We start from the raw sequence: 19,620 nt of genomic DNA on the forward strand, positions 1-19,620 counted from the left end.
TTTCACTACAGAAGCAGCAAACAGGAGGCCCCGTACAGACCATCCAACACTCTTTCAAATGATTTCCCCCACCGTAATCTCAGACTGTCAGACTCCACATCAAATCATCACCTCTTGCTGACTTCAAATGGAGTTGCATGCACTGGTATCAGATTGAATTTGAATACTCCTATCAATAGTGACGTGAAAAAAAAATTGAGAGTCCCAAATTATTAAAAAATAGAAGTTTCACAGAAAAGTTGCTTTGCTACTGAGTGCAGAAGGAATACAAAGCAGTTTTAGGCTCTTCTCTCCACATTAGAGCTATCTGGGCTTTTCTGGAGAATCTAATCAAGTCTAAACCTACCAAATTGCGCTCTCATTTCTCATTAATATAAATTTAACAAATACAGTATCTCTTGAGACCTCAGTATAGAAGTGAAAAAAACATGTCATCCTAGTGCGTGAAGCAGAAATTAGCTTTAAAACCATTTACCTTCTGTTAGTGACTTTTTCTTAAAAACTTTTTTCCAAATCAGTTTTATTTCAAAAACATGCAGATATATGTGGGACGCTTATGTTCATCCACAAGGAGATTCCCCCCCCCCCCCCAGTTACTTTACAGAGACATGGCATATACAAACAGAGAAAACATATATTAACTAGTCAATCAGTAGGGTGTTATTTTAACTAAATGGGCATCCAGCTCTAATGATGCTTTTTCATAAATCTAAATAGATAATTAATCATTTAAAAGAGACAGAAAGAGAAGATTTTCCCAAAATATATTTTGCTGTTTAGAAATGGACCAATGCTCCTAAAGATCCCAGTCCTAAGATGAGCTCTGAGTAGACAGACACACCAAGCTTCATAATAAAATCAGCAGTCATTTTCAGAATTAGGATGTAAATAAGCATACCCGAAACTTAAACTTGACAGCTGAAAAAAGATTATCTTACATTTATTTAGCGAGTGCTACATTTATTCACAGAATGTCAAGGGTCAGAACTTCAGAACGTGTACATCAGTGTAGCTCGCCAGCCTGAAGCATCAACCCTTGAACGATTAAACGGCTAAAATAAAACTTTCTTCATGCATATGTGAAGATTATGGGGAGAAGCGAGTATGACAAACCACCTCTCTGTTGTTAAGCAGCTAAGAAGAATCCCTTTGAGATTTTGCAGAAGAACACTTGCTTTTCCTGGATTATAACCTTGCAGCTGCACTCCAAGTCACAAGTTCTGTCTCCAGTCGGGTGGATTATATCATGCCACTAGGTGGATTATAGCACACGCTGCCTTTTTTTTTTTTTTGAAGAGCAGTAAATAAAACCTTCCGATATATTAATACAAGCAGCTGTAGTTTGGTAAAAGTTTCACTCTGCCCCTTCCATCTAAACAAGAATAGCACAGATTTGTCAAAATTTTGTTTTCTATTCGGTGTAACTCCCATGCACAAACCCGTCGTTTCATCCACCCTGAGGCAAAACACAATGACGACGTAACTGTACTTGTCAGCAATGCCTAACAGTATTAAGAAAGAAGTGAAGAAACTCCCATATGTAACACAAGGATAACACTGAAAAATCTCCATCCCAACCCTTAAGGCTGGGAGTCGCTAAGGCTAACAATGACTATTAATAGAGTGGAAGGTACTTATCACCACTGAAAATCAGACCTTTAACGCTTATACAGTGCCCATGTTGGTCATTTCACAGATCATACAGAATAAATTGCTAGAGAAAATTTAGGAATAAAAGATAAAACTAATAGTTCAAATAACATGTTTTTTAACTAACACCATCAAAGGTGCTACTACTATCTGTCTTAAAATTGCCCCCTTTTGGCAAAGACTTGAGACAAGCATATGATTTTATAGATTAGACATACCAGCTGACTTAATGGTACGAATTATGGGCAAAGTGACAACAGTTACCTTGATTTAGTTTGTCTCTTTTCTATTTTAAATAGGAATCTTGCTAAAACTTGAAGATACCTTTTGATTCAAATTCTCTACAAACTGTCTTTTCTTTGGATTTGATACATCCAAGGGTACATTTGAATGTAAACAAGATTTACTAGAGCATCCCTCCCTCCGTCCCAATTAGATAAAAATTAGTAACTTCCAAAACAAACTTACTGCTTTATAGTCACAAATGAAAGTAAGACAATGATTTTATATGCCTTCTGATAACACGCTTACAAGGAAGCAAATTTGTAATTTGAAAATTCAACTTCTTTAAACACAGAGTAAAGGTTATCATTTTATGAGGTCATTTTAAAGATTCTTCCATCATTTACATTTAACATCCGACTACAGGTCCTCAGTCCACAGCTGTTTTGAATATTTCCAATTTAAGTTTATTTCATTTCTCATAACATAGTGAAGCAGAGATAAAGAAAGGAAGACATACTGCCCTAAGGATTAAAATTACTTTTGGCTTTTATGTTGGCTAAAATGTAAAGCATATGAAAACACGCCCCACTGATAGCACACTTAAATAACGCATAAGCTTGAATTACCCCTCTGCAAAGAGGAATTTTATTGCTAACCCATAAACGCAAAGATATCATTACTTTCACTAACAGCTTCAACTCACAAGGGACCCATTTTTACTTCTGCCTTTATAGTTCTCTGCTTCCTACTTAGCACCTTCACACAGGTACTGGCGGACTAAGCTGTTTTATCTTGTATTGCAAGAGCAAAAATGTTGGTGTGCCAAAGAAAGTTGTCTGTGGACCCTTTGTGGTCCACATAGCCTTTCTATATTGCCTAGTGATTTTCGTTTGTTTGTTGTTTGTTTGTGGTTTTTTTTAAATACTATAAAAATCGCAAATTGTGTTTGTTCTACTCTAGAAAAAATTTGTATCACAGACATTAATCAGCTTCTGAACTGCTATCATACAGGAAATGATCTCCCATGAATAAAACTTCAAGAAACTCCTGGACTAATACATTAAGTACAATGTAAAGGCCAATATATTGTCCCCAAACAGGATGCTTTCCATGAAGTTCAATGAGCTTTTGAATCAGGGTCATATGTTTTCTTTGAGCTCCTTTTTATACAATGCATAGTAGTGAAAAATTTGTTTCAAAAGTGGAACATTCGGCACCTTCAATAGATCTGTTTAATTGCCAACTTGATTTTCAGGAATTAAATTTAATTAATCCTAAAGGTGCTAGAAACTCTCCCCAAGAACTGGCTGCATACTATGCTGCTGCAAACACAGCAGAATCAGCAAAAAATAAAACCTTTAAAAATTATTTTCATCACAAATTAAGGGTACGTGAGGATTTGTTATCCTCCACATTAAAAAACTTGTTTATGTATAAAATTAAAGGGGAAAATATTGTTAACTTACACTCGGGAGATAAACCCATGCATTCACTTCCAGTACTACGGACTAATCAAGAATGAAATAATTGATAACATTTCTCAATTAAAAATGTTGTGCAAACATAAATTATAGTTTATCAACCTCAGTTACTTCCCCGTACTTCTCATCTTTACAGATGCTCCATTTGGAAAGGCCTTGTCTTGTGGCAAAGGAAACATCTGTATTATTCTAATTGAAAAAAGAGACAATATTTTTTTTTAAGATCACTTAATTATGCTTTAAAATTTCCATTTCCATTCACTCTAATGCTTTTTGGTCCATTACTGCAAATAACAAAACAAAGTCCAATCAGTCTCTGGCCCGGAAGATCATCAAGTTTCTTGGAAAGACGCTGCCACAGAAAGACCATCATGCAGCTAGCAATGTTATTATTTATTAACATCTTAGACAAGAAATTTTGAGTAACTGGAATTTTTGGAGTAGCAAATATGTGATTTATAGTGAATGTGACCTCTTCCCAACAGAAGCCAGGTTTGGTGATTTAACTTCATTACGTGCTATTGACACTTTTATTATTTTTCTCACATTTTCTAACACAGTACAAGTCCGCTAAAATTCAAAGCATTCTGAGAGCTTTTGTTATTCCTAATTTCATTACAGTTTTTGAAGGAGATGACTGAAAATAGGATACCAATCAATCTTCCAAGAGCAGAAGTCCTTCATCTGGAACACCACACAACAGTCATTACTGAAATCTTACCGCTGGAGTCCCTAAAACATCCAGTACCTAATTGCTGCAGAGGCAAGGGACAAACATTTAGAACAAATAAATGGGTGAATAACTAGGGCATTTAGTTCCTAGAGTTCCTCACCAAATTTAGACAGATTTTATTATTGAAAGGAAACTACACTACACTGTAGCGAGTCACAGAGACTTGTTTTTAATCTCAGCTCCTCCATGCATTTTACTGGGGAGCAGGCATATGCTCTAAAGATAGAGGTCTTCTCCAGTATTCATGTCCACATATGCTATGGAGATCTGCTTGCAGGTAAACTATGGCAGCAATAGAGAGCAGAGGATACTTGATGGCAAATATTTGATTACAGCACGATTTGCTACACCTGGAGAGCCATGTTCCTTTACCTGGCAGGAGCATTTCTGAAACTACAAGTGAATTGGGCGTCTTTGCAGGGTGCACAGGCTTGTGATGCATTATAACTCCATGGAGCATATACAACACTAAACATTCTATGCAATTGCTGGCCTTTTTCTCCCCCTAATAAAGCATACTGCATTTCTAATGCTATCTGACATGAATCCACCTTCCAAGCAGTGATGGCAAAAGGCCTAACTGTTCCTAGGACAGAAACAGAAAAACTAATGAAGGACATTAGGCTATTGCCTACAGCCGCAGAGTACAGGACTCAGTCTGTCTGAAGGCCTCTTCCAATCCTGTGCTTTTAGGAAAGTACTTAAGTTTTTAAAGGAACATATAAGGGTTGAAACAAAGCACTGGAAAAGGGGACTGGAAAATCTACCCAGGATCACTGAGCATCACCTCTTTGCTGTACTGAGCAATCCTATTATGCAATCTCCTAGTAAGTAGACTGACCTTCACTCACGGTTATAAGCACAGAGAAATACATGCATATAGTATGTACAACACACTGGCACACGTTATGGTTTATTAATGGCAACAAAGATGAAGAGATGTGTAAGTATATTTATCAAAGAAAAAAGATGAGTGTACAGTGGGGAACAGAAATGAAACAAAAGTAAAGGGATCAGAGAAACCAATAACCACCTTTACTTGCTAATACAGTTCAGTGTCTCTCTCTACATAATATATGAAGATATAAATATACGCATATAATGCAAATATACATTACATACATGTAATATGGGTGTGTGCATGAACACACATCCCTATTAAATCCTTGAGGAAACTGTGCCAACTTTGTACATTTGTTGACTTGAAGTTAGTGAACTAAAGCAGATTTTTATAATGCAAATGTAATTTAAAAGTGACAACAGGTGCCCAGAATAAGCAAGGGTTGCAGTTAACGAGCTGTTGCTTCTCGCTATACTTTACCTATAACCAATGCTTGGTTCTAAATGGTTCTGCGTATGTTCGGTTCAATGAAAGGTAATGTTCAACTATTTTTTTAAATATTAGTATTTTTAAAATAAAGGCTACTCAAGTTTCTCTCTCCTAATTTCCCATGCTGCAAACAGATTGTTTTCAATTGTTCTTACTTTCGTCTTCACTTATGACTTTCATTTCTTGCCATTACAATGAAGTCAGGATAATTCTCTCCATTTGAACTAATTCAATCACGCAGACAAAGAGCATCACGTAGGTATTTTTCCTACTAATAACACTAGACAAAAAATCAGCAGACATGGTAGACAGCTAGTTTGCCTCTCCTGGGGTGGCACACCCATCTTCCTATCCTACGTGTCTTATATTGCATTCTCTAATGATACAGTCCCTGTCTCTCCCACACCCGCAGAGCTTTGACTTTTTGTTTCCAGAGACATTACACCCGGGTGGAAGTGTTTCGTTTGCATATGGAGCTGTCAGTTTCCAAAGAACGATACCCGTCAAGGAATTATTATTAAGAAGAAACTACAACTGTTAATATTGTAGTATTGCAAACATTGTGCTGCAGCTAAAGAACGGCAAATTTATAATAGTCAGTGTCTACCTTTCTTGAGAAAAACTGCCAACTCACAATAGGGGCTGCATGTTACATAGTGGGTAAAGGACCGGCGAACGAATTCTTGAAGACAGAAAACACCATCCAAATTCTTCGTGTTTCTTTAGTCTAAATAAGAAGAAAATGAACCCTCTTCCTGGAAGGACTGGAGTAGCCTCCAGATATCTCAGGGACGGAGGCCCTTTAATAACCCTTACCCCTGCCACGGGAGAAGCTGTGGCCACTGGCGAGGTGTGCCGGCGGCCGGGCAGCTGCTCACGGCCCCTGGGGGTTCGGCTGCTGCTGCGGGCAGCGCTTTCCACTGCCGCTCATACGTTAGAGGTCTGCCGCTTTATCCCAGCATCCTCCCTTTTCCTTGAAAAAGTGTATTACTCTGCCAGCAGCTGTCATCTTGCTTTTTCTGCTCTTTGAAAAGGAGTTTCTATTTCTATATATACTATTTAAACAAATATAACAACATTCTTGTGACAGATGATATAAAAGCTATTAACTACGAGGTTTTAAAACTACAAAAAAATTCCATGCAAGGACCGAATTTGAATAGGCTTTTTTTTTTTTTTTAAAACTGGATATGTGATTTCATGGTATAACATTATCAATAAGCTGAGCGTGACATCTGTGTCAGCTGGGGACCTAACCTTGCGCTAACTGAAATCAGAGGTAAGGCTGGACCAGCAAGAATGTGCTGACCTTAACGGACCTGAAAGGACTCTGGACCTTCTTCTGACCACAGACTTCGCTGTGGCCTTCACATGAAAACCTACTCCAAAGCAACTACATCCCTAACTCAAACACTTCAGGCAAGGGTCTAAAGGTAAGTACAATGTAGGGATACATTAGAAGCTCTGTGCCATTTTGTTCAATACGCTTGCTCTCATTTTTTCCCCTTTCTCCTTGGCGTTAGTTTTCACAATGCTCAGAGCACACACGGGGCTGACAGAAGACTCAGATCATCTGCTCAGCTGCAGAAAGAGAAAAGGCCAGGTAGGAGCACTGCAGTTCACCAGCAATAACCCTCTGAGTAAGCACAGGGGAGGTAACCAGTCACCTAGCGTGCACTCGCTCTCCATCTGAGCGGCTGGTACCCTCTGCAAGTAATAGTGTGGTTGCTCACCCTCTGGGGAGAGTGTTGATGCTCCCCAGCAAGTTTTGTCTATTTGCTTGGCAGATGAACGCCACACATGCCTATTTTTAAAAGGTATCTTGGGGTTGGCATCCGAGTCACCACATACACCTATTTTTGAAAGGTATCATATGGTTGGCATCCAATCCTCAATGGAAGGCAGTCTGATCTTTAAAAGCTCTAGGGGATGATTTTGGCAAATAGGCAACTGCAAGGAAAATTTCTTTCGATAGCTACTTTGAGGAGGGAATGTACTTAGTGTGAGTAAGATGTCGTCTTAAAAATACCTAGACTGTCAACATCTCACTGAATACATTTAGGAGCCTTGATAGTAAACTGCGAAGACGAGGACTCAGAAAGGCTCTAAAGCTTTACAAATCTCCTTACGTTCCTTAAGTCATACACTTCATTTTAAGAAATACGCCCCCAAAGTCTATTAATCCCAAGGATTTGCCACATAACCATTTTATAAGTTCACAGAACACAAAACATGCCATCTGATCACCTACCTTAGAGGAAAGCATCCCCAATACCCCTCACAGGTACCAAATAAGCAGCGTTATGCTCCTGTGAACAAAGTGGCTTACAGGGCCAGTTCCAAAGGAATTACTCTTTTCACTTTGGAATCACCACATTTAATCGTGGCTTCAAAGAACTACAGTTGTAGGGAACATTTGAAAAAACCCAACAGAAATTAGCTGTATCCCAGGTGTATCCAATAAATGTGTTTGGGCAGCTGAGGATCTTTGACAGGTCACTTGTCAGAACTGGAAGTTGCATGCGAGAAACAGCAACGAGAGGCGATATGAACGTGGATGACAAGATGTTGGTATCTGGCTACCAGTTCTCATTTGAATAAGTTTCTTAACTATTCCTTCAAGGGCTATTAACGAAAATAGTTAGGTATAATCTGAAGGAAAAGAATTAAGGCATGAATAGAGTAAAGGCCTGAAGTCAATCACCCATATGCACGAAATATCTGCACACTGTGTTTTTGGAAGGGAAACAGGTGGAGGTCTCCTCAGCTCCCATCTCACAGACAACGGAGTGACAGTGATAAGGACTATGGTCTGCTTTTGACTCCCATCCCTTCACAAGGATGCTCAAGTCCCAAAAGCTCTTTCACAGAAAAGATAACTGTTTCCACAGAAAAATCTTTTTTAGAATTATGCCATGCTCACTTCCAGTGGGGGAAACTCCTTTGTAGCATGTATGGTACTACCACTGTCTCCTATCAATGGTCTGCCTGTCCTCAAGCATTCCTGCAAGATACTTCTGTTTAATTGCCCATATATACTCCCTAGAAGTGCAGAGGCAAGCCCAAGTTCACTAAAAATAAATCAAAACTGAATGTTGATAAGGACGAGCAAAGGATAAAATAGCACTTTCATCGCCTTCCTTTATAAGAAGAAAGATTTCACTTTGTTCTAGTTTCCGTGCAGATAAAAACACCATAATAAAGAAAGGAGAGATGAGTATTCTATCTAAAGATGAACAACCATTTTGCCTTAAGATCAAAATATCCAGAGCAAAGTAGTTCCCCCTCTCTCGCACAAATTGCTGATGAGCACTGTTAGGAAAGGTCCATTGCTGTTAAAAATAAGACACATGCAATAACTGTGCAAAGCTGGCAGTTCCTTGGGTTCGAGCATCTACGGTCAAATATTTTCCCACAAGAAAAAAAGCACTAGATTTAAAATTCTCTGGTATTTAGCCTACATTAAATTAAAAGTACATGATCCTAATGCTCATTTCACTAAGGTCTGACAAAATTACATTACAGATGGTATAAATCAGGACCATTTTACAACCTCCACATTTACATTCACTTTTGGGCTGTGTATAAGAAGCTCAGTGTAAATGAACCTCAAGCTTTAAAAACAAGAATAACACTCACTGACATCCACCTATGCATCATCACCATATATGAATTCAGAGACCACGCACATTTTTGTTAGAAGTTCCAAGGAGAGGGGGTAAAAAAACAACCAAAACACCCCACGTAAGACAGATTTAAAATTCTTTCTGTCTTTTTTTCCTGGCTAAAAATACAGAAAAATATTGCATGCAGAGACACAGACACCCTGTAGCAGAGCCTATGGCTTTTATTCTGTCTCTTCTTTTTAAAAATATGCAATCAAGGACAAAATACTGTTTGGAACCATGCATTATATCCAAAATGATGGATCACCAAATAATTACAAAAAAACCTCAGAGGAGACAGGATAACAATAAACATTATTGAAAACCATTCCTACTCAAAATGAGCTAGTTCTGCTCTGCTTTCTCAACAGCAGCTACTTAGGAATTCCTATAGTATCTTTCTACCTTGTAAATGCTATCTTGTTTGGGAATACCCCCAGGCTAATGAACTGCTGGAAAAAAGTCAGTGAAGTGACTATGACAGAGACACTCTCCCTTACACTCGATCTTCCTAGTTTGGTGGTTAAAAATTCCTGACAAAATGTTCATATAATAGTGAAATATAATTTTATAACTTTACATGTATATATGCATGCATGAGAACATTATTCACAAAAAAAACCACTTGCACTACTAGGAAACTTTAAAGGAAACTCATAAAAATGTAATATAAATTGTTTTGTATAGAACTGTGCTAGTTAACACATAGAAAGGAGGCAACACAAGTTCTTCACCTTCTGGAGTCTACTCTGAGAAGTGTCAGAAAAATAATGGTTTCTCGTGACCACATATTGAGCATCTGCCCATATCAAACACACTAAGTCTGTCTATATCAAATATACTAAGGTAACAGATAATTTTTTGCTCATCAGCTATTCAAACTCATACAGCATGGCAACTAAGTAACATTATTCCGGGTTTCTGAACATCATCATTAGCATTTGTGGTAGAGATTTTATAATCAGAAGCCGGCCAATGACTGTCTTGATGATTTTACAGGGTAGACTATAACTTAGCTTGCACCTGCTTAGCTGAAATCACCGTAACAGTCCTCCAAACAAGTCTTACATGGGATCTGACTGCAGCATAACCTTTGTGCAAGGCCTCTCCATGGAGATGAACTTCACCCCTTAAGAACTGCAGTACAAACTTGATTTTTGTCAGCAATGTAAATAGAAACATTCTTAAAATTCAGAGGCAAGTGTCAAAAGGTGTTGTCCAAGTGTGATTATTTCTCTGACAGCTACAATACTTCAACCTTAATTATTTTTTTCAAACACAAGGAAGTAAAAATAATCCAAACTTCAGTAAAAGCACAGATCAGCACTTCAAATCTAATAACATTTCCCAGGTGATAATAGCTGTGCACTAATCTAATTAAGGTGAGTTATAAGGCAGACTAGAGACAAATGGTACAGCTGGGCATTTCACTGCTGAAGTGGGACTACTTTACTATCCCAAATTCCCAAAGAAATACTCAACTATCGTTATCCTGATCATCAAGTCCAACCGTAAGACCTCTGTGTGAGTTACATGCAATTGTAGAACATTTCTGGCCATCTAAGGAGTATCTGTGACTGTAAATTAGTCACAGAAACTGAGAAAAGAAAGCGTTTGTATAATCTTTATTGGACTGCCTGGACTGTCTTTGCGTCACCCACAGAGACCACGCATCCCTAATCCTTTTGTGAGAATGATGAAATTCCACCACGTTACTTTGCAAAGGTAGGACACCTGCTTTAACTTCCATCACGAGGCCACCACCTGAACCCCCTGCCTGCCGGTTGCCCCTGCATGGGTTTGTTTATGCAATGTTCAGCTAGTGGCATTTGGGGCAGCTATTGAGGCGACTGTATAACTGCTGAGGTGGACATCGAAAACAAAATGGAAAATGAAATAGTGTCTACTTCCAAGGCTAAAGATGCCAGGGAGGGAGCAGGCAGCAAAACAGGGAATGCAGAAAAGGCAGCACAGCCACTCAGCACCTGCACATCTCAGGACAGAAAGGTACAAAAAGGAGAATCTAAATTAACAGTACAAATAACTAAAAATCCCAATATTTACATGCAAAATATTCGGTTTAGCATATTAGAATAAATAAGACAACAGATATCTACCAATAATTACTCCCATGGAGGCTCTGATTCAGGCTTGAGACACACTGGCCCACCTGATTTGCAACTGATGTGATACAAACTTCTGACAATTTGAACACAAGCTAAGGAAATGCCATACTCTAGGAAATGCCAAATAGCAGATTTTGAAAATGCCATGCTTGCTTTGGCTGGCCTGCAATTCTGCACAGACTGTATTCAGAACAAACCCCTGTAAGCAGTTTTATCTTCATTTCTTATGAAATAGAAACTGTACCATGATCCAGTTGGCCAAGTGACCAATAATTTTACTTGTCTGACTTTCCAGAGAACACAAGGGAGCTATAAATAAGGGGTTCAATCAGTTACTCGGATAGAAGGATCGCAACAGGCAAAGTGGACAACCCTGGAAAGCACAAATCACCGCTATTCCTTTCTACTGCTGTAGCATAAAAAAGCCTCAACCAGAAGAGACCCTCATGTTGTGGGAACCACACAGTTTACGAACAAGGACAGTCCTGGAAGTTTTTAGCCTTGAAAACAAAGCAAAAAGCAGGCTAGGGAAGCACTGCAGGGAAGGCTAGCTCTACAGAACTGTAAAATGACTGTATTCGCTCAATGGACCCAACAGGGCTGAACTACAGGTCCCTGGGCACCCTAATGGGATGTAAGGGTCACCGCGAGACTACCAGATCGTTGGCCACAAGTGTGACAGGAAACACACATCTGACTGGCTAGGACAATACTTGACCTCATCTAATGTAAATATGAACAAAGATATTGATTACCTGTGGTGCAGAAAGCAGTTTTCAAGGAACTGAGCTAAAACTGACTTGCTTCTCAGAGACCAAAGAGCAACAATGTTCAACCTTCAACAACCCAGCCAGCGTATGAACCACAGACGAGAGATGAAAGTTGTCTGATCTGTATCCAAGAGCCCGAGCCAGCTAGCTTATAAGCACTGCATCACTGGAAAGTAATTTTTATAGTTTAGATAGTTTATCCTTCACTTCACTCAAAAAACAAAGAGGAAAAGCAATAAGAAGCACACACATTTCTGTTCTTTTTTTCCCCAGCAAAATCCTTAAGAAAGTTTCACCAGGCAAAATAAGCAGATGTTTTCTATCCCAAGTCACTTGTTTGTCGACGAGCATCTGGAATATGACCGAGACAAAAACCTAGTGAAGGAATGAACTGTATTTAGGCAAGCCCCACTGTCTGCACTGCCTCTACGTTATCCAGATACCATTTCCCTCTTCCCTGTCATGTGAAAGTCTCAATGCAACTGGCTCTCCTTTCAGGTTTTCAATAAAACAAGAACTAATCTGGCCAGGCACAGCAAAGAAGCAGAGGTAGGTGGCTACCAAATTTTTCCAAAAGTGAAAAATCTCCTAAATTAAAAAGGAAACTTCTCTACCGTTTTATTTCAAAGCAAAGGTATTAGTATTTAAACAATGGGTTTGACCTGACAATTTCTACATCTCTGTCAAACACCCTTAAAGAGCTGGCGAGTTACCAGCTTGAAAACAACTGTTTCAAACAGTAAGCTTACATGTGACCAGGTGCCACCCTGCCTAAGAGCCTGTCCATGTCTGTGCTACCAAGCCTTCTGTAGCAAGCCATCGCAGCTTTCCTCCCACCACAAAGCCTTCTTCCTACTCTTCAGGCTGGCACACCCTCCATGTTTTAAGTCTTCTGTCTCTATGTATTAGATATTTCCAGAGAAGGACTCCAGACTGCATACACAAGTAGCATTGTAAATTCATTCTCCCCGCCCTCAATTCTGCATTTTCCTTACAAACACTGCTGTTCATCTGCATCATTTCTGACGCCTTTGTTTGAGGGAAAAAAAAGCCCCACACCTTCATATTAACCAGAAGAATTTCTGCAAGACATTGTGGAACAAACATCACTAAAGTATTTAAAACTGTGAATATACAGCATGGAATTTAATAAGTATTGTTAAATAAAGACTGCTGTAATGCAAGAGGTTGCCCACAAGCACTACAGGCTGTGCTTTCTGACTGCCACGGTTCTACGATGTTCAATTTCAAAAGCAGAAAACACTGCCACTGGACATCCCCTTACCAAGCAGCAACGGCATTACTTCAGACTGGGCTGAAGAAAATACTCATCTTCATTCTACACACAATTTTGGTTTATTTTCTTTATGATATTTTACAGATTTTAAAGGAACGGTTTTTAAACATTCTTAAAAGAGTTTAAAAAGCAAGAAAAGCAATGGAAGTTTTGAGATATTAGATTAAAGGCAAAAATAAAACAAAAAAATGCATACTGGCAAAGTGGAGTCATGCAAAGAGTCAGGAAGTACTGGAATGACATGAAAAAACAAGGAAGGTAAGACATTATTAAATGTTACTGTAAGTAACAGGAGGATATTCAGGAAACTGTATTTTATGTTAAATATCAAGTAAAGCTTCCAGCAATGAAAGAAATGGTTGAACAGTCTTCTAAAAGAAAAGGTGGAATGAAGCCAACCTTTGGAAACACTTCATACAAATTTTCACATAGCATTAGAAGGTATATTGCAGGGACTCACTTTTTTTTGTGTGTTAACTGACTACATGTGGTTATTGCAGTTCACTGGTTCTGTTATTAAAACATTCTTTTCTTATTCATTAACTGAGATTTAAGAAAAAGAATTGTGGTTTATGAATAAATACAACAATAAATTATTTTCATTTTCTAACTTTTTATAGAACAGTATCACTTTAAGCTCACTTGAGTGCTGCAGTGTTGCACATATATGGAATAAAGGCATATTATTTCAGTATGATAAGCGTGTGATAAAAAGAAAGATATAGTCCTATTCTACGCACAAGGGTGAAGGGAATGATCTGCGTCTTTATATAGCTATGATTAAATCACAATTTTTGTGCCTGTCTATAGGCTGGGGGTATAGGTGATGGCTGCCTAGATGGTCAGTCAGCTGTTTTCATGTCTGCATGCAGATCTGCAAGCAATCAGTCATTCCAGTAAGCTTTGCTGTGTGTGTGCTCTTGTTACACTTCGAAATGTTAGCCTGCTAGCATTTTCAGAGTACAACGTCTTCCTAAAGAAGAGCAGAGTGAAACAATCTGGGAGTCACTCGCTCTTTCAGAAACCTTTAATAACAAAGCGGTGACATCACTAGCCTGATGATCAAACAGCTCCATTTGGAAACTGTTTGGGAATTGTTCATATTATTAAGCAGCTAGCGACCTGGGGGGGGCGGGGGGGCAGGCTAATTGTACGAGGTGGTTCTGAGTGGGTCATATCGTAATAGAGAAATTGGAGTGTCTCCCTTTCTCCAAAAAAGGGAGATGGAGGGTTAGGGCGACAGATCAAAAGCATGGAGTGAGAAATGGGACCCAAGATCCAACAAAGAGTGATCTTCACCAAGCAAAGTCCTCCACAGAGTCCCAAGAGTACCCTGTGGAGGACTCAAGGATACTACATGGATCATCAAGTACCACAATGTTTAGACGCAGGAGTGAAGGAGCCCCGGTAAGCTGACTCGGGACCAAGCTCAGCTAGCACAGGGCAGGAGGTGAAGCTGAGCAGAGAAGGCTCCAGCTAAGCATCCCCAAACAGTGGAGCACAGGGATCCCACAGCTGCCGCTCTCAGCCACCAGCTTCCTCCACCATCCCCTGTCCCAGAGCCTCAGCTGGAAGGTGGACATGTGGCTCGTGGCAATCACTGCCTCCTCCTGCTCTGCAGTCCATCTGTACAGCCCACCAGCCAGAAGCTTTTCAGCGAACCTCCATGTTGGCGCCGACCACATCCTTGCAGTGATATGCCGCTTTGCTACCATTACTATACGCTAATTCCTTCAAAGTATGTTTCTGTAGAAAATACCAGCAAAAGAGTTGTTGTACCCTATTACGCCCATGGTATCCGTGATGCCGACACCTGCCCACTGCTTTGTGTGAGCCATGGCAGGGGCACCCTGCCTGGCCTGCAACCACGCTCCCAACCCTCCTGATGCTGCGTGCATCACCAAATCTCAAACTCAGTCTCTGAAGAATGATTTTGCTCTTTACGCGCTGTTTGCCAAAGCTGACACCTTTGTCGAGGGGAATGAGCACGAGTCGGGGAGTCCTGGACAGTGTCTCTCAGCAAGGAGAGCAAGGGAGTGCGGAAGAGGCAGCTACTGAGCAACCCCCAGTGCCTGGCCTGACTACCAGTCTCACATGATCTTGAAATATTAGATTTATCAGTACTAAAAATAAAACCATGTGATGCAGACTCATGCACTGGAGAGTCTGTTGTTATGCAGTGAAACCACCATAGCTGAGATACTGTAACTATGAGCCAGTCATCTAGAGTTAATAGTTTTATTTGCATTTAACATCCAGTTAGTTAATGCGATTTTAACAGAAATCATGCTAGCCTTTTTATTTTTTCTAAAATTCTGTTGTTAATATTACTGCATAGGCATATGCACGATTTATTACCCATTGATTTCCTAAAACTCTCAAGTAGGGTGGTTTTTTCCATGCCATTTTACTGATTCCAATCACCAGGTTTGTGTTATGCTTGCCATTTGAAGGCCAAATATCAACATTTTCCATTAACATTCTGGAATTACCTTACCTTCTGGCAATTAAGCAGCAATTAGTTTCTTTTTTTGCGTATATAGTTTTCCTTTCTCAAGAGGATTTGATTTCAAAAGTCCTTTCAAATATCTATCTCATACCTTTAAGAACTGCAGACAACATCATTAATTATTGTTTGGGGTTTTTTGAATTATCCTAAAAGATCATGTCACTTAAAGGGAGGCACAACTTAGAGAATAACTGTACCCCAGCACTGAGGTGAACGTGCTTGTAAGATTGCAAGTACAATTCCTGAGGAGGTTACTATCAGGTAAAATGGCAGAACTACATAAACTGACTGTCTGATATCTGGCAAGTGTCAGAGCCAAATTAATTTAGGGACAAACGTAATTTAATACAACTGAAACCTTAACAAAAACGATGAACTGCTCACCGCCATGTACTCACATACATATCATGTACTCACATGCATATCCATGAAAACTGTGCATACTGCAACTGCACTAAGGAGATGTGCTTTTGTAGGCAAACAAAAAAAAATTTCCTTAGTTTAGGTTTGCCTTTTTACTTTTAACAGTTTAACTGAAGTCATCAGGTAAAGACAACAGTTGCTCACATCATGCCTTCCAGTCACTGTAAGTGAAATGAACTCCAGAACACAAGCGCAGAAAGCACTCTTGCTTTAAGGGCATTTTTAAGAGATGAAGATCTTTTACTCATACACATAATGCACATATGACCAAAAAGAAGCAACTCAACACCTTCTACCCAAATTTACAATCGCATCAGTTCCTGACCTTACTACATTTCTGGAATCCCGTACCTGCACACTTCTTTAGCCACAGACCTTGGTGACTTCAAGAGATGCTGGGAACTAAGTTTACCGTCCCCGAGGGCTACTCTGTTCAGCCAGTGCCTGAAAACAGACCCTGCCGCTCTGAATTCAGGCAACACCCACACAGAATGCTCTTTAGAATGTTACTGAGAATCAGAACTAATTTCACACCTTTTATACAAATATCATATGCGTTACACCACTAAAGTCCTACCTAACACTTTATGTTAGGAAGGAAGAATAACCAGCAAAAGAACAGAAATATATCCCTAGAAGCCAGAGATTGTCTTAAAATCTCAAGTGTGAGGCTTAATGTCCCCTTCAAAATTTGCCAGCATGGATTATGGTAGCTGTAAATATTTCTGATGTCCATCAAAATAACGTTTTTAAAACCTTGTTGAATTCTTCAGCCCAACAACTTACTGCCGTAGTGAGTTTCATAACCACAGATCTGAACAAGAATTTCCTTTTATCAGTTTTGGAATTTGCAACCTTCTGATTCCTTTAAATATCCACTAAACTACCCCAATCTACCTTCTCTATTACCATTTACTGGTAATGGTACATTATACAGTTTTAGCACCTCTCTTCTCTGACTCATCTGCTTTCTAAGATAAACAGTCACAGTTTTCTTCAGCCACTCTCCACACCCGAGATTTCCCTGATCCTTTTTCAGCCTCATCTTGTGTTCCCAGAACTCCCACTAACTCTCGAATGCTATTTTGAGGTGAGACGAGGGTGTTCTTGATATATCAGCTTTTACTTTCAGTAACATTCCCCATGCTATTCGTTATTACTTTTCCTATTCTTAATGGCAAGTTTTCAAAATTACTGGGATTTTTTCTTTTACTACTGTATTTTTCAAGTCAGCTGCATACTGAGAAAGAGCTTGCTATTCTCAGGTCCAGGTCTTTCCTAAATGGAGGTCTCCATGGAGGGGTGTAGTCCTGACAGCCTCGTAGCTCTCCATGCTCAGGGATCAGACACCATTTAGGCACTTCCCAATTCTGCCTTTTGGCAGGGCTAGCAGGGCAGGCACATCCCACACCAGTGCTGCTTCATGCCTGCAAGAACGGAGCAGTCCCCACCAGTTTAAAGTGGGGATTTATTGACGTACTGCTGTTAGAAGGTCTAAGCAGTAACGTGCCTTTTGCTTCTGTCTCCAAGACAGAAGCAAAAGCTGGTTTTGAGTTGTGCCAGCAAATTGATTCTCATCTTAGTAGTACCGTGTTTCTTAATAACCATCTGCTAAGGACAACGAAACTTTCAAAAAGCTTTCATCAGTTAAATCAAATGATTCTCCATCTGCCAAAACACCTTCCTCCCCTTCAGTTCGGCACGACACCATTTTCTTCTGTGCAATCTTGATGGCTGCAATCTATGTATGAATTGTGACCTGTCGGTAACTATTATTTCAGCTAATTTACTGACTACCAGTGTAAGCTTACTGGACTGTAATTCTCCAGATGCTTCCTAGAGCCTTCTAGCACATTTAGTTCCACATTCTTATCATGTTATTTCTAATAAGATTGTACATATTTTGTCTAACACCTCAGCCACCTCATACTTGTGCTCTCTCAACAAATCTGGATGCATATCCGCAGTGAGGACTGGTACTAATAAATAATTTAACATCTTTGCAACATTCTGCTTCCCTGAATTGCTCCCTTTGCGCATGGCAATCCACTCCGCAGGTCCACCAGTTGTCTCATCAACTTCCAGCTTCTGATTCACTGAAAGCACTCTCTGTTATTTGTTCTTATTCCTTCAGCTATGTGCTCCACTGCCAGCATTTCAGTCTTTTGGGGTCCATTTTTACCTGTTGTAGGATTACCTTATGGGCTTGCTTTCCTTTAAGAGTCCTACAGCCAAGCACCTTCTGAAGACAGCAGTTTTCCTCTCTCCAGGCAAGGTGCACACAAAAGACCACCTGGTTACTGGATCCCAGCTGCAGGATCCCAGGGCAGAGGCACTGCCCAGGATCTGCTGTGGATGGGGGAACTGCCAAGCCTCTCCCTTCCCTGCTTCTCACACTTGCAGGACTACACGGAAAAATGCTCTTGGTGCATGGGCTTGTGTAAGGGATGACTTTTACTGTAACTTTCTCCATGTTTGTTAGATCTCAAAGCACACCAGAAGGTGACAAAGTAATCTCATTTATAGTTTAATACAAAAAAAAAATCAAGTATTTTTCTGCAGTTATCAAGAGTAGAATCACCAATATTAACAGTTCAAGAGACAAAAAGCCAAAAAATTTTCATACCTTTAAGTTAAATTCATAGATTTTGGGTCTGAGACATGACTGTAGAATGCTTGTGTAAAGAAACATTATAGAACTTAACTAAGAAATGCAAGACAATTAATGAGATGATCCCCTATGGACCCTTGGTCTCTTATCTTTTCCTATCAGATAAGGAGAGTTAATAGCTCCACAACAGATTCAGGCTGAATCACTGTCTCTTACTCTTTGCCCTACTCATCATGTTTATATAGTGTCTATATGTATGACACTCCAAACATGAAATGTGTCCCCTCGTGGCCTCTAGCAGTCAAAGATGAAGAACAAGTAGAGTATGTTAAAAGTACAACATGTACAAAAAAAAAGAAAAGAAAAGGCCCATGTTGTTTGATCCTTTCATTATTGATAAGCATAATATGCCTTTATGTTCCGTGCTACCTAGGCTGAACAAGTATTTATTAGGCTACTCTGTAACCAGGCTCAAAATAAATTACATTTGCCTTGCTTTAACAATACAGGGTATTGTCTTCCCTTAAAAGTAACCCTGCTTGACAGTTGCACTATGCAATACTCCAGTTTTCTAAACAACAAGGCTGTGACTCAAAGTAATTCTTACTGTAGCACTAAACAGAATGACTGTGGTTCAGCTGTAAGCGACACGAGGCATGCATGAAACGGTATGAATTGATGCACTTTCAACAAAAATTTAGGACTATTTAGTAGTGCCGGTGCAGTGTTTGGGATCTACACGAACACTCCCAGGTTGGTTGAGTCAGATCTGCCAAGCGCCGTGCTTTGTAGGAAACTCA

General features: G+C 39.6%; 1 protein-coding gene across 1 annotated transcript in view; it reads right to left on the reverse strand.

Moving 5' to 3' along the window:
* The window catches only part of TULP4 (TUB like protein 4), a 156,650-nt gene that overhangs the window by 63,083 nt on the left and 73,947 nt on the right, over positions 1-19,620 (reverse strand). The window lies entirely within an intron of this gene.

Source organism: Ciconia boyciana, chromosome 3 (assembly GCF_034638445.1).
Source record: "Ciconia boyciana chromosome 3, ASM3463844v1, whole genome shotgun sequence".
Classification (NCBI taxonomy): domain Eukaryota; kingdom Metazoa; phylum Chordata; class Aves; order Ciconiiformes; family Ciconiidae; genus Ciconia; species Ciconia boyciana.